Here is a 12,052-nt window from a genome sequence, read left to right on the forward strand (position 1 = left end):
GCCTTGATGTGATATGCCTCTAGAAGTTCACGGGAAACTTTGTCCTTGCTCCTGCCCAGAATTCTGATACTTTTTAGCAGTGGCTCACAACCCTTGCACGCAATGCAATGAGCAGGCAAATTTGCTCCTTCTTTGTTCCTAATTGAACGCTGATGCTCCCCTGCGCGTTCATTCACGCAGCGTCCTGTGTGGCCCACATACACGCAACCACACTTGAGCGGGATACACAACGCCCGTGGCGCATTTTTTGGCGCTGGTCCTGTTGTGTTTGTCTCTTTTGTCCACGTCTTTTGCGCCGTTTTCCTGTTGAATCATGAACCAACTAGCCCAAACTAGAGTTCTTCTTGAGCATTTTATGAATTGTGCCGCATGCTTTATTACGCATGCTCTTCGTCGAGCGCCTTCCGCGCTGATCCTTGGGCACAACCCGGTGAGCTTGCGTGGCGCCGAAAACACCACAGGGACGCCATGCCTATTTGCCACTTTTTCTATGTTGTGGGCCACCTTGTGCATATACGGGACGACCGTAGGCTTTCTTCGCGGCAATCGCTCCTCGTTGTTGGCGCGGTTTCCTTTTTTTACCTTCCGAAGAAGGTTCTCGGCCACAGCTGAGATGACCTCGCAGGGGAAGCCGGCTGAAAGCAGCCTATTTATCTGATTATGAAAGCTGGTGTGCATTGCATGCGGGCATGACTTCGTCAGAGAAGATTCCAGGCACGAGCTAACTATGGCTCTCTTAACTATCTTCGAGTGGGCAGAATCATAGGGAAGAAGCCCCTTCTGCGCTCTCGGTGCGTAGTGCCAGCAGATGTGATGCAAACCAATCTCAAGGTTGAGATCTAAAAATTGCAACCAACCATGGTTCGGAAGTTCGTGCGTAAAACTCAAACGCTTCCCATAACGTTTAAAAAGAGTTAAAATGCTATCCACTGAATGAGTGGGGGTCAAGGTTTTTTGTTTAGATAAAACAATTAGAAAATCGTCAACGCATCTAAATGCCTTAAGTACACCCCGGTTACTAAACACCTGATTCAGGGATCGGTCAATAGCGGCTAAAAAAATATTGCTAAGGGTCGGTGCGACGCAGGATCCAATACAAATGCCTTGTCGTTGAATATAAAAGTCATCATTAAAAGAAATAAAAGTGGCTTGCAAATAAAATTCTAGCAAGGAAATGAAGTTGTCTGCTGGCACACCGGCTGAGTTTCGAAAACTTACTTCACCATTCCTTTCCATACATTCTCTGACGGCAACAAACAATTCATCATGAGGCACGGAATAAAACAAATCCTCCACATCTACAGAGAATGCGTAGCCAAGAGGAGCGTTGGATTTCAAAAAGCGCACAACATCACCGGAGGCTTTTGTGGCAAATGGGTCCTCAACTTGTAACCCACTCAGATGCTTCTGCAAATACTGGCTTATTAGGAACTGCCACGAACCCTTCTCACTAACAATTGTTCTGAACGGCACTGAGTCCTTGTGGGTCTTTGCGGTGAAGAAGACCGATAACGCTCTCTTCCTGCAATCAGTTATCGGTCTTGCCAGCTTAGTTAATTCAAGATCACTGCACAGAGCCGCGGCCCTGCTCTTGATTCTTGTTGCACTGGGCTTCACGCGTACAAAGTTCTTAGCGATCGCTTGGCCAGCCTTTTCGTTGAACGCCTCTTCTCGTAAAGCGACGAACCCTCCAGTCTTATGAGCCTGTAGCAACCGTAGGTTGTTTTCCCTGAAGAAAGAGACAACACTTCTGGTCGGGTCTTTGGTGCGTTTAGTGTTCACTGTTCTTGCTAGAGCTTCTACTCCTTCCAGGAGGCACCTATTCTACTCCTTCCAGGAGGCACCCTATAGTCAATGACTATAGGGTGTACTACACCAACTAGCCCACATGGGTACCTTGTTACAGTGTATTTCGGTCCTCTGCCAGTGGCACGAGACCGGTCCACTCTTGGCCTCCTCCGTTGTGTTTTATCCGACATGCGACTTACGGGTATTCTTGGGGATTGCAGCCATTCCACGTCTCCACTTAACCACACCAAATTTGTGCTTCCCCATCTCGACGTTTAAAACCTTGCTAAAACGTGTCTGCTAGAAGCTAGTACGACTCCTTTCTTGAGGCGGAAAAAGAGAAGGCCCAATCTAGAAGAAAGTTCGTTCATTTTGCGGGGCTTTACGAAAAGGTAAAGCAGCAGGTATGACTAACAGTGCAGCAGAGCGTGGTCTGCTCTCCTTGCTATCGAATGCCCACCGTTTAGTCCTCATAAAGATGGCTCCCTCGTCACCCCGCAGTTAGCTTCGTTTCCGGAGACCGCGACTGTTACTGGAAGACATGTCACCCACAAGGACGAGCAGCAACGAGGCAGCGCAGCACAACGGATTCTGTGTAGCCACGCTGCGGCTCGGCCGGGGTCGGTCACCGTGCCTCACAAGGGAGGCGCAGGGAACACAAGCGTGGTGTCGTATGGCTGCGCTTGGGTGAGTGGCCAATGAGTATACTCCCTTGTCTACTCCAGCTAGGGGGATTCCCCTAAAACATTTGACCAACACTGTTCCCACTTCGAGTTATTGATCAATCCGATCACGCCCTACCATAAGCTTGCCGTCCCGGTTAGCTCAGTTGGTAGAGCGACTGCTCCGATGAAGCGACGGTCCCGGGATCGATCCCCGGACCAGGGCGAAGTTTTATTTAACTGCGAAGCTTCTGTGAAAGCTGTATAGCTGTCCTTTGTAGCCGTATGGCTGCGCTCGGGTGGACGTCAGTGAGTGTGTACTGCCTTAGTATAGAACACGAGTGTTGTGCCACGGGCATTTAGTCACCCTCGCCGCCCGGAAAAAAGGAAAAAACCAAGAAGGGAGGAGGATACAGGAAAGTTGTAAGAAAGGAGATAGGACAGTGAAAGATAGAAAGGAGAACAGGAAAAGGCGACTGCGGATTTCCCCCTGTCGGGTTAAGCCGGAGGTGCCGTCTACGGGAAGCTGGGGCCAAAGTGGAGTGTTGCCTCCACCGAGGGGCCTTAAGGGTCCAAACGCTCGGCATCGGCTCAACCACCAGGATCCCCTTTTCCCCGGGCACGGCGATGCCACGCACGGCTAAGCGCGGATGCTCGGGTCCGTGGTGACGCATTGCTCACCATCATCCCCCTCAATGTATAATGTATAAAATGTATAAAACTATTGAAATGAATGGATTTTTAATTAACAAAACACGAAAGCAATAAAAGAGGATCGAAAGTAGTTAATGTAAAGAACTGCCCGTGGCACAACACTCGTGTTCTATACTAAGGCAGTACACACTCACTGACGTCCACCCGAGCGCAGCCATACGGCTACAAAGGACAGCTATACAGCTTTCACAGAAGCTTCGCAGTTAAATAAAACTTCGCCCTGGTCCGGGGATCGATCCCGGGACCATCGCTTCATCGGAGCAGTCGCTTTCGCGAAAAAGTCTGTTGCCTCGTTCCGCCCTCTTTTGAGAGAGCGATCAGGTTTGGAAAGGGGGGGAGCCATAAAAAATTTAGTTTCTTCGGTCATGGTGCCAGCCACCCACCATGGAGTCCAACAAGCGGACGCGACAGGAACTTGAAAGCAAGTCCTGCCCACGCCAGCTGTACACCTCAACTATAACCAAATATGACACAACTCAGGGTGGTTGGCCACACACCCTCGCCGCCAGGAAAAAAGGAAAAAACCAAGAAGGGAGGAGGATACAGGAAAGTTGTAAGAAAGGAGATAGGACAGTGAAAGATAGAAAGGAGAACAGGAAAAGGCGACTGCCGATTTCCCCCGGTCGGGTTAGGCCGGAGGTGCCGTCTACGGGAAGCTGGGGCCAAAGTGGAGTGTTGAATCCACCGAGGGGCCTTAAGTGTCCAAACGCTCGGCATCGGCTCAACCACCAGGATCCCCTTTTCCCCGGGCACGGCGATGCCACGCACGGCTAAGCGCGGATGCTCGGGTCCGTGGTGACGCATTGCTCACCATCATCCCCCTGCGGGGATGTCCCTGCGGATGCTCGGGATACCCCGTGGTGTCGCCACTCACCAACATCTGCATGCTGCAGACGCCCCACTGCGGGGATAATGTAGAGTGAATACAGCAAAATTGATCTTGTGCTACTTTATTTTATCCATGTTGATGGAGTAAATGCTTCCACACAAGGACTTTAAAGGGCGATGCCCTTTATCCCTTGTCTACTCCACCTAGGGGGATTCCCCTAAAACATCTGACCAACACTGTTCCCACTTCGAGTTATTGATCAATCCGATCTCGCCCTACCATAAGCTTGCCGTCCCGGTTAGCTCAGTTGGTAGAGCGACTGCTCCGATGAAGCGATGGTCCCGGGATCGATCCCCGGACCAGGGCGAAGTTTTATTTAACTGCGAAGCTTCTGTGAAAGCTGTATAGCTGTCCTTTGTAGCCGTATGGCTTCGCTCGGGTGGACGTCAGTGAGTGTGTACTGCCTTAGTATAGAAGACGAGTGTTGTGCCACGGGCAGTTCTTTACATTAACTACTTTCGATCCTCTTTTATTGCTTTCGTGTTTTGTTAATTAAAAATCCATTCATTTCAATAGTTTTATACATTTTTAACAAGAATTCACCATAGTTGGAATTTAAATGGTGTGCATCGCCCTTTAAAGTCCTTGTGTGGAAGCATTTACTCCATCAACATGGATAAAATAAAGTAGCACAAGATCAATTTTGCTGTATTCACTCAACATTATCCCCGCAGTGGGACGTCTGCAGCATGCAGATGTTGGTGAGTGGCGACACCACGGGGTATCCCGAGCATCCGCAGGGACATCCCCGCAGGGGGATGATGGTGAGCAATGCGTCACCACGGACCCGAGCATCCGCGCTTAGCCGTGCGTGGCATCGCCGTGCCCGGGGAAAAGGGGATCCTGGTGGTTGAGCCGATGCCGAGCGTTTGGACCCTTAAGGCCCCTCGGTGGAGGCAACACTTCACTTTGGCCCCAGCTTCCCGTAGACGGCACCTCCGGCCTAACCCGACCGGGGGAAATCGGCAGTCGCCTTTTCCTGTTCTCCTTTCTATCTTTCACTGTCCTATCTCATTTCTTACAACTTTATTGTATCCTCCTCCCTTCTTGGTTTTTTCCTTTTTTCCTGGCGGCGAGGGTGTGTGGCCAACTACCCTGAGTTGTGTCATATTTGGTTATAGTTGAGGTGTACAGCTGGCGTGGACAGGACTTGCTTTCAAGTTCCTGTCGCGTCCCCTTGTTGGACTCCATGGTGGGTGGCTGGCACCATGACCGAAGAAACTAAATTTTTTATGGCTCCCCCCCTTTCCAAACCTGATCGCTCTCTCAAAAGAAGGCGGAACGAGGCAACAGACTTTTTCGCGAAAAAGAAACCGTCATTCACAAAGTTCCACGTAATCCACAGCAACTGTGAAGAAAAACAAACACGAATCATATCCCCATTTCTTGTCACCAAATGCTTAACAGATACCTTAGGGCCTGGCTACAAGGTATCAAAAATGGCCAGCGGCGACCTACTCCTTGAACTACGCGAGAGCATCCAGAGCTCAAAACTTTCAAACATCGATTCCATAGGGGACATCTCTGTCTCCGTAACTCCCCACCGATCCCTCAACACAGTCAAAGGCGTGGTCTCAGAGGCTGACTTTATCCGCCTTAAAGAAACCGAAATGCTTCAAGGACTATCCTAACAAAATGTAATTGATGTCCACAGGATCAAAATCCGCAAGGATAACAAGGAAATAGACACCAAACACATGGTCCTCACATTTAACACCAGCAGCTTGCCCGAAACAATCGATGTCGGATACTTGAAAGTCAACGTCAGGCACTACATACCCAATCCCAGCCGCTGTTTCAACTGTCAGAGGTTTGGCTATGGCTCACAGAGCTGCCGCGGCCGCAAAACCTGCGCGCAATGCGCCTCAAAAGACCGCCAGTCTGAGGAATGCGACGCAGCACTACGCTGCGCAAACTGCGAAGGAGACCACGCTGCGTACTCCAGGGCGCGTCTGTCCTGGAAAAAGGAGAAAGAAATCATCACCATTAACACCAAAGAAAACATTTTATTCAAAGAAGCCAGAAGGCGTTTTGCACTTACCAACACATTCTCCTTCACAGCGAAACCAAACTTCGCTGATGTGGTGCGCAGGGGCGTAGCACCACACAGCACTCCGGCACCTGCCGCGGCCACTTCCACCGCGCCTGTGGCAGGGCCATCCACGCCCCAGGCAGAGACAGCGAAAGCTCCTCTGCCAACTACAAGCCAGGGACTGCCGGCCCACGGGTCCGCATCCCGCAGGACTTCCCCCCGTCGGTGGAGGCCTGGCTCAGGCAAAAAGCGAAAATCGTTAGCTTTTTGCCTGAGCCTGCCCACGTCATAATGATGTAAATAAAACTGACTTGACTTGACTTGACACCCACACACCCGCGGCATCTCCGTGGTCGTCCAGCACCTCTCGCGAGGTGATGGACCAAACTCCCAGCCCGCCTGCTTTACAGCGGCGGAACAGCTCTCTTGAGCGGAAAAATGGCAGGGCCACCATAACGGCCCCAGAAAGTAAGTAAACTCTGAATCGTTCCTATCCCAAACATAAATATGGCTTTTCTATGTCAGTGGAACTGTAGAGGAATGTTGAGGAACTACAGTGACATAAAAGATATTCTAGGGTCTATCTCGCCCGTAGCTTTATGTCTTCAGGAGACCAATCTTGGTCCTCAACATGCAAATATCCTGAAACATTATAAAACTTTTAGACGCGATCGTGAGCAGGCAAATAGACTTTCTGGGGGCGTCGCGATTATCGTAAAAAGCGGCGTTCCTGCTCGAGAAATCAAACTCAAAACAAAACTTGAAGCCGTTGCGGTCCGTATCGTCAACCATAAAACAATTTCTATCTGTTCTGTATATATTCCTCCACATTTTACATTAACAGTCCACGATTTACAAGAACTTATCAATCAACTTCCAAAACCGTATCTAGTAGTTGGGGACTCCAACGCTCACTCCCCTTTTTGGGGAAGCGAGCGCTGTGACTCTAGGGGTCAAATAATCGAAGATTTTATCCACACAAACAATGTATGTCTTTTAAATACAGGAAAAGCCACCTACTGCTCCCCTAACTCGGGGAAAATGACCTTTTTAGATTTGTCATTTAGCTCACCTTCTGTTTTTAATGATTTTAAATGGGATGTCATTGACAACTCATATGGCTGTGACCATCTCTCTATACTAATCACTTTAACTTCCTCACCAGAAATAATCCCAACAAAACCGCGACGCTGGAAGCTTCACCTTGCCGATTAGTCACTTTTTAGAGCAAAGGCAACTTTAGAAAATATAGTTTTAGAAAATCTCTCCATCGACCAGATAAATGAAAAGTTCACTAATTGTATCATAACTGCCGCACTCACAGCTATCCCTCAGTCGTCAGGAGTAGAGATGTGCAGGCCTGAAAAAAACACTGCAATTTTGGAAAAAAACCGGGTTTTTTTTCGTTTTTTTTTTCAGACGACAAAAAATGGAAAGAAACATCGAAAATTTCACAATGCAATTTCAAGGTTCTATGATTTCTTGCTTTCAGTTCAAGGTTTTTGTTTTTGCTTTGGAAACCATAACAGTTTGCATCGTTGAACGATTGGAGAGCAGTCGTCATCGCCGGTACCAGGTAGTGGTTTTAAAACTCAAGGCTGAAGTAGAACAAAATTACTGCAGATTCTACAGCGCGACACACACGGCATAAATAACATAGGTTGCTGTGCACGTAAGCGGTTCTAGCCAAATACAAGCCTAGCTTCTTGATTTCCAACGTAGCAGAGTACAGGACATCCGCAGGAATTTGATTCAGGACAGGGGTCTGGGACTCAGCGAAGCACGTGGCCCCATCTACCTGGTGGCAAGGCCTTTGCACCAACCAGCCGCTAACTCATCTGGCTTGCCGACTGCTGCAGATATCTTAATCAACCGCCAGCTGCGAACGAAACTGGTCACGTTTCGGAAACGTCCATACAAGGATTCGCAACAGGCTTTCAGGGGATCGCGTTCGAAAGCTCGTGTATGTGCAGTCGAACTTAACTGTGGACACAACTTAATCCATGCTGCTGCGCGTAGTGCCGCATCCTGCGGAAGTGACTCTGAATCCAATATGGAGTGACTTATAGATCAGTTTTCATGTTCCCTTTGTCGGTGCAATGGAACAAGAAGTTCGCTCCACAAATACAATATTTATATCTCCATATTCGCCTGGAGTGCAAATCATTATTTATCTTCTCGGTGCAATAGAACAAGAAGTTCGTTTCAGAATATGACATCTATAACTGCATATTCGACTGAACTTCGGAGCATTATTATTGATCGTTGTGCTGTTGCAAATAAATCTGTTTTTAACATGTTTTGCAAAATTTCCAATTTTTCATTTTTTCACGTAAAAAACCCTGAAAAGAATGGTTTTTTTCATGCCATTCAAAATTTCTTGAAATTGTGCATCTCTAGTCAGGAGTCGTGCGACAAAATCATAAAATATGGTGGACAAAAGACTGCAAGGAGCGCAAAAAAACTACAAAACAGAGCTTGGGGTAAATTTCGCAGGTATCCGACACATGAGAATCTCATCAATTTTAAAAAAGCAAGAGCTAAAGCTCGGTACGTCCGTCGTAGTGCCGAGAAAAAATCATGGCAGACTTACGTCTCTTCTATAAACAGTCACATCACATCTAAAAAAATGTGGGAACATGTGCGAAAATTAAATGGCAACTTTTCACCATTCACAATTCCTTTATTGACAACACCTGGCACACAAAGAAGCATAGGGGAACAGGCAGACATATTGGGGGAACATTTCGCTACAGTTTATGTTCATCACACTATACGTAGTCTTTTTTAAAATACAAAAACACAGCCGAAAAACAGACTTCTAACTAGTGGAGGTGCAAGCCAAAAATACAACAGTGTGATTACCCTCCAAGAAATAAATACAGTACTGTCTGCTGTTAAAAAAACCGCTCCAGGACCCGACCAAACCCACTACGAAATGTTGGCCCATCTCTCTCAACCTGCCGTAGAAGCACTTTTAAGGTTCTTTAACACAGTTTGGATATCGGGAAAAATACCTGAGGCCTGGAAAAAAGCTATTATTGTACCGCTTCTTAAACCTAGTAAACCCCCAACCTCTCCTAGCAGTTATAGACCCATAGCCCTGACCAGTTGCCTCGTAAAATCCTTCGAAAGTGTCCTAAATATACGACTAACCTTTGTTCTTAAATCCTGTGAACTTCTTGATATCCACCAGTGCGGTTTTAAAAAGGGATGCTCAACTACAGATCACCTAGTCCGTCTCGAAAATACAGTCAGACAAGCTTTTATACACAAACAACACTGTCTTGCAGTCTTTTTTGATTTAAAAAAAGCATATGATAATACCTGGAGGTTCGGAATTCTTCAGGACTTAGCTGAACTTGGCATCCATGGCAGAATGCTGAACTCCATTAAAGACTTTTTATCTAACCGCTCATTTATTGTCCGTCTAGGCTCAACCCTTTCGAGGAATTTTATTCAGGAAAATGGAGTGCCTCAAGGGTGTATTTTAACATGTTGGGGAGGAGGAATAACCGCAAACTTGACAGGACTGAAGATCGAGAAGAGGACAGGACGAGCGGTAACTAACAACTGAAGTTTATTGAAAAAAGACATGTTGCAGCAAAGGTTGCATCTGCGCATAGCGTACGGGAACTAAGATAGTGACACGTGGAACACACAAGATAATTAATGATATACATCGAAACGAACAAGAAACGAACAAAAAACAACAAAGAAATGCCCGTCACAGGTTTAACAGAAACCGGGTCTCTTTATCTAAAAGCGCCACGGAAGGCTCACTCACACACTCTCTTCTCGTTCTTCTCGATCTTCAGTCCTGTCAAGTTTGCGGTTATTCCTCCTCCCGAACATGTCTGACCAACTGGCCCAAAGCTTCCCCTTGTGTATTTTAAGCGCAACTCTTTTTATTGTAAAAATGAATTCTCTTAACAAAATAATACCAAGGTCCGTTATGTATTCACTTTATGTAGACGACCTACAGATAGCTTACACATCCTCCATCATATCAACATGTGAAAGACAAATACAGCTAAGAGCGTACGTTGTTGGGCTAGTCGGTCAATCATGGTGAATACAGCTACCAAATACAGCTAACAATAAATAAACTGACAACATGGGCAGACAAAAATGGTTTCCGATTTTAAGCTCAGAAAACAGTGGCCATTCCGTTTTCACTCAAACGAGGCTTACGGGCAGACCCCACCCTACACCTGAACGAAATAGAGAAAATGAAACCTGTAGAAAATGAACACAAATTTCTAGGCATAACATTTGACAGAAAACTCACTTTCCTGCCTCATATTAACACGTTAAAAAAGAAAACTTCCCGATCACTCAATATACTCAAAGTCCTTTCACATAAACACTGGGGTTCTGACAGGGCAGGCCTTCTAAAAATTTATCGCTCTGTGGTACGATCCTCATTAGACTATGGTAGCATAGTATATGGTTCAGCAAGGCCGTCGTACCTGAAACGACTGGACCCAGTGCACAATTTAGATTTACGTCTTGCAACTGGCGCTTACAGGACGTCACCCATAAAATAGTCTTTACGTTGAAACAAATGAACCATCTCATACAGATAGAAGAATTCCAGAAGAGGGCAAATACGGGCTGGTTGGTACATGTTTTACGAATTGCAAAAACAGCGCAATGAAAGACGAGACACAAGAGAAGGACAAAACACCAGCGCTGACTAACAACCAAATGGTTTATTGCTACAGGTGAGGCAGCATATAACTGAAATGGCACGAGTAAAAAAAAAACACAAAATAAGCATGAGAGAAAGATACCGCACAACCACACAATTTGACTAGAAGAAGCATACTTACATGCTCATACGTTCTAAAAATCCGTTCCCTACCAAAACATATCTGTTACGAAATAGTTACAAAGCGTCCATCCAGAACACTATTTAATGACAAACCGCGGACTACTAGGCCACTGCTCTTGCGTTTCGAAGAGATGTGCGAAAACCTCCGCATACTAGACACATTGCTCCGAGACTAGATCCACGGTACCTTTTTCCTTCAATCTGCGATTTCAGCCTTACAAAGTTCCGTAAAAAGAAACCCCACAGCAGCATATAATACAAGAATTTTTTGCACTCGAGGAGAAATACAGTACTTTTACACCTTTTTATACAGATGGCTCAAAAACAGATGTTTACGTTGGAAGCGCAGTGGTACAGGAGAATTGGAATCAAATAGTAAGGCTTCCGCAATGTGCATCAGTCTTCACTGCCGAATGTTACGCCGTCTGTGTAGCCACTCAGCAAATAGTAAACAAGAAACTCACAAACAGTATTATTTACACAGACTCACTAAGTTTACTTACTGCGCTCCACTCTAGAAATTCAATCACTCCACTACTTGGTATCATCATACATAACATAGTAATAGCCACAAGTCAAGGACAGAACATTAAACTCTGCTGGGTCCCGAGTCATCTCGGAATAAAAGGAAACGAGAGAGCAGATTTCTGCGCTGCTCAAGCTCGGGGCAAGGAAATAAAAAAGTAAACATGCCCTTTATAGATTGCGTGAACTTAATACAGTGTAAATTAAAAGAAAAATGGCAGTCATCTTAAAACAATGAGGTAAATAACAAACTACACTTAGTAAAGCCAGTTTTAGGTGAGTGGCAGTCCTGCACCCACCAGGAACGTTTCAAAGAAGTAATTATCTGTCGTCTTCGTATAGGGCACACACACATCTCACATATAATTTCCTACTAACAAAAGAAGACAAGCCACAATGTAAAGTTCAGGATTATGCCAAGACGAGTTAACAATAAACCATGTTTTATTTTCATGTAGAAAACTAGAAAGACTGAGGAAAGAGCATTTTACAGTTTTTTACAGCGAACACATACCATTCCATCCAACATTGCTTTTAGGAGAACATGCACTTGTCGACATTTAGCAGGTTTTTAAGTTGTTAAATAATGCAGGTGTTTTAAACAA

At 46.1% G+C, this 12,052-nt stretch overlaps 1 protein-coding gene across 5 annotated transcripts in view; it reads left to right on the plus strand.

The window, feature by feature from the left end:
- shf (WNT inhibitory factor 1) overlaps positions 1–12,052 on the plus strand; it is a 412,546-nt gene that overhangs the window by 248,939 nt on the left and 151,555 nt on the right. The gene's annotated exons all lie outside the window — the stretch shown is intronic.

The sequence above is a fragment of the Amblyomma mixtum genome, chromosome 7, assembly GCF_055824585.1.
Source record: "Amblyomma mixtum isolate Tamu chromosome 7, ASM5582458v1, whole genome shotgun sequence".
NCBI classification, from domain to species: domain Eukaryota; kingdom Metazoa; phylum Arthropoda; class Arachnida; order Ixodida; family Ixodidae; genus Amblyomma; species Amblyomma mixtum.